Genomic DNA, 4,357 nt, shown 5'->3' with positions numbered 1-4,357 from the left:
TGCTTTTTGCAGCTTGGCTTGGCTGAGAGGTTTCTGTAGCTTAGCGCAGCAGTCTGAAAAGGACCCTCATCATTCATTGTCTACTCTGACAGGGAGGAGCCCAGTGCATCTGTTCACTTTTAGGGACATTCTGAAGCTTTTTTTTTTTTTATTACCTTTTTGCTTAAAGAGATTCCCTGCAGGATGGAAGATTTCAGTTTCAGAGGAAACTATTACACTACACTCAGCTATGAAATTGTGTAAGACTAGGGACTGTTTCTCCAGAATGGAAGACACTGGGTTATCTGAGTCTATCCTTAAGATTTTGGCCTTTGCTTGCCTTTTGTATGTTTACAAAGGGATTTCACAAATTGTCTTGTTTTGCCTTTTGATCTTCCTGGCCCTTCTTACCTTCTTCTTATCAACTGACTGCAGCAGATTTCTTTGCTTGAAGGTTTCTGGACACAGCTGCTTCCCTGCTTGGTACTAGGCAGCCCCATGGCTTACAGCTTATAAACTGTCTTTTGATCTTTGTTCCTTCTGACCAATGAGGAGAGTAAAGGCTGCACTACAGCAGGTATGCCCAATGCTAAATCTCTCATGCAATGCAGGATGTGAGCAGCTTTAACTAGCACATCCGTTTGAATAAGCCTAGACTATAAAATTATTAATTATTTTGTCTCCCCACATACCTCAACACTCTTATGTGCTCAACAAATACTGTGTGTCTTGTTTTCTTCTTTTAAGAGTTATTATTTTTTTCAGCTCTATCATCTTACGAACTGTCTAAGAAAGGATAGTTATATCCCACTCAGAAGAGGAAATTGAATAGACAGCAGAAGTAGCTGAAGAAAGGGAACAGGGCAGGAGAGGGAATGGGAAGAAATAAGGGTGGAGATCAGAAGTGGGCAAAGCATGTATAGGAGGTCAAAAGGCTTGGAGAGAGAAGAGCAACAGAGGGCAGGGCATCCCTGAGATAAACAGGAGACCTAGGACAGAGTAGGCTCCTGGGAGGATATGGGGGTGACCCTAGCTAAGACTCCTAGTAGTGTGGGTCATGGAGACTGAAAAGGCCACCTGATAGCCACACAGGGCTTCTAGTGGAAGGGGGGAACACCAACCCACTTAGCAGCAGATTGAAGGAGATGCTGAGACTCACAGCCAAACATTAGATAAGAGTACAGGAAGAGCCTTGTGGAAAAATAGGGGTCAGGAGAGAAGGACCCAGAGGACACAAGAAGTCTACAAGAAGACTAACAGTATCAACTATCCTGGGCCCAGAGGGGAGTACAGAGACTGAAGCACCAACCAAGCACCGTGCATGAACTGGACCTAGGTCCCCTACGCATCCTCAGCTAACTGGCAGCTTAGTCTTCACGTGGATTCCCTAGGAAGGACATGGACTCTGTTGCTTGCTTTTGGGTCACTTCCCCCTGGCGAAGCTGCCTTGCCTAGCCTCAGTAGAAGAGCATGCGCTCAGTCCTGATGCCACCTGATGTGATAGGGTGCTTGGGTGGGTTGGGGCTTCCCTTTTCTGAGGAGAAGGGGAAGGAGGATAAGGGGAAGAGAGAGTAAGGGCTGTTGGGAATGGTAGGAGAGGAGGAGGGCTATAATTGGAATATAAAGTAAATAAATTTAAAATAAGAGAGAAAAAAACTGGGAAAAAAGGCAAGGTGGTAGCCTTAAGCTAAGACTTGCCTGTTGTTGTATATTAAAAAAAAAAAAACTAACTAACTAAAATGTCCAATCCCCATCCGGAAAGGCAAAGAGGATGGACATCAGAAGAAGAAGAAAACAGGAAACAACCTAGGAACCTACCACAGAGGGCCTCTGAAAGCCCCTGCCCTTCAGACTATCAAAGCAGATGCTGAGCCTGATGGGCAACTGTTGGGCAGAGTGAATGGAATTTTAGGTAAGAACTGGGAAATAGTAAGAGCTGGAGAGGACAGAGTCTCCACAAGGAGAGCAACAGAACAAGAAAATTTGAACACAGGGAACTTCCCAGAGACTCATACTCCAACCAAGGACTATTCATGGAGATAACCCAGAACCCCTGCACAGATGTAGCCCAGGGCAGTTCAGAGTCCAATTGGGTTACATAGTAATGTGAAGAGGGACTGCCTCTGACATTATCTGATTGGCCTGCTCTTTGATCACCTCCCTCTTTGGGGGAGCAGCCTTACCAGGCCATAGTAGAGGACAATGCAGCCACATTTGATGTGAACTGATAGACTAAGATCAGAAAGGAGAGGAGAACCTCCCCTATTAGTGGACTTGGGGAGTGGCATGCAAGCAGAGGGAGGAGGGAGGGTGGGATTGGGAGGAGAGGAGGGAGGGGCTTATGGGGGGATGCAGAATGAATAAAGTGTAATTGATGAAAAATTAAAAAAAAAACTCTTTTATTTATATTTCTTATGTCTTTTTCTCCATACTCTATCCCAATCCCTTCCATCACCCCAACACCAGATAGGAGAGGGAAAGGTTAGCAGGAGAGGGAGCACAGTTTCCTTTCTTAACCACTTCCTGCTGGTTAGGGTTGTCTGGTTCCTTGGAGCCAGTCTAGTCCTCCTTCCAAGAAAGCTTCATCTTCTTGTCTCACAACAGTAACCCAGAGCAGTAAGGGGAAAGTAGGAGCAGCATTGTTCTATCTCAGATTTTCACACTCCCTGAGCTCTGGTATCTATTCTTCAGAGTCCTCAGATTTAAACTATCTGCAAGTGCAAAGAGCTCCTTTCAGAGTCAGCACTATGCAAATAATCTGCATCTGTGGACCATCTGAATCAGTCCCACATCCCACCCCTGGGACCAAAACAAAATCACATCCACAACACAACACTCACAGAGGTCTGTCAGGATACTCTAGCCTGAGGATGGACAGCAACGCCTCAACATTTCTGTTCCATTTTGTTTCTCCAGGAACTCCTCTCCTTTGATGTTTCTGAAGCAAGGGACCAGTTTGTCAAGGTCAGAAGGAAAGTGGAAGACTCCAAGACCCACAAAGTCACTCAACAACCCCCAAACTTAGTCAGAGAAAGACATTAGATTTAATGAAACTCTCCATGGCACAGCTGAGGATGATCTTACGTCCATGGACTCACCTGGACCTCTGTGGTACAGACAGGCTTCAGGGCAGCTCTGGGAAGGTGACACTTGCCAGGTCATATTTGTACTGTCTGGACCTGTGGGGCTCTTGCCTGCCACCAGGTACTGTGGACTTCAAGTTTCATGTTGTCACAGTGTCAGAGGGAAGGAAGGCCTCTGCAGAGCCTCAGTCCCTGAAGTACAGCCTCCTTCTCTCCTCATAATTACTACATCTGTTTTGCTCAGAAGTTATTTCAAGCTTAATTGGGTTTATTATTTTGAGAGGAAGGATGTGAGGTGAGAAACTGAACAGCTAAGTTTCTGTGTACAGTGCCTCCCGTATCCCTAGACTGGACTTCACCTTCCTAAAGTGCAAAGATGTGACCTGCCTGGAGACCAGCTTCTAACAGACAGGCCAACTTTACTTCCTTCTCTTTCTTTTTTTTTATGTTTTTTCTTTTTTGTTTTGTTTTGTTTTGTCTTTTTCCTTTTTTAATTTTTTATTAATTACACTTTATTCATTTTGTATCCCCCCATAAGCCCCTCCCTCCTCCCCTGACTATCCAACCCTCCCTCCCCTTTCTGCATGCATGCCACTCCCCAAGTCCACTGATAGGGGAGGTTCTCCTCTCCTTTCTGATCTTAGTCTATCAGTTCTCATCAAAAGTGGCTGCATTGTCCTCTAATGTGGCCTGGTAAGGCTGCTCCCCGCTCAGGGGGAGGTAATCAAAGAGCAGGCCAATCAGATTATGTCAGAGGCAGTCCCTCTTCACATTACTAGGTAAACCACTTGGACATTGAACTGCCATGGGCTACATCTGTGCAGGGGTTCTGGGTTATCTCCATGAATAGTCCTTGGTTGGAGTATGAGTCTCTGGGAAGTTCCCTGTGTTCAGGGATTTTCTTGTTCTGTTGCTCTCCTTGTGGAGACCCTGTCCTCTCCAGCTCTTACTATTTCCCAGTTCTTACATAAAATTCCATTCACTCTGCCCAACAGTTGGCCATCAGGCTCAGCATCTGCTTTGATAGTCTGAAGGGCAGAGGCTTTCAGAGGCCCTCTGTGGTAGGTTCCTAGGTTGTTTCCTGTTTTCTTCTTCTTCTGATGTCCATCCTCTTTATCTTTCAGGGTGGGGATTGACCGTTTTAGTTAGGGTCCTCTCTCTTGCTTAGTTTCTTTAGATGCACAGATTTTAGTGGGTTTGTCCTATGTTGTATGTCTATATGAGTGAGTATACACCCTGTGTGTCTTTTTGCTTCTGGGACAACTCATTCAGGATGATCCTTTCCAGGTCCCACC

This window comes from Meriones unguiculatus, chromosome 19 (genome assembly GCF_030254825.1).
Source record: "Meriones unguiculatus strain TT.TT164.6M chromosome 19, Bangor_MerUng_6.1, whole genome shotgun sequence".
Taxonomy (NCBI): Eukaryota; Metazoa; Chordata; class Mammalia; order Rodentia; family Muridae; genus Meriones; species Meriones unguiculatus.
Note: the sequence above shows the minus strand (reverse complement) of the source record.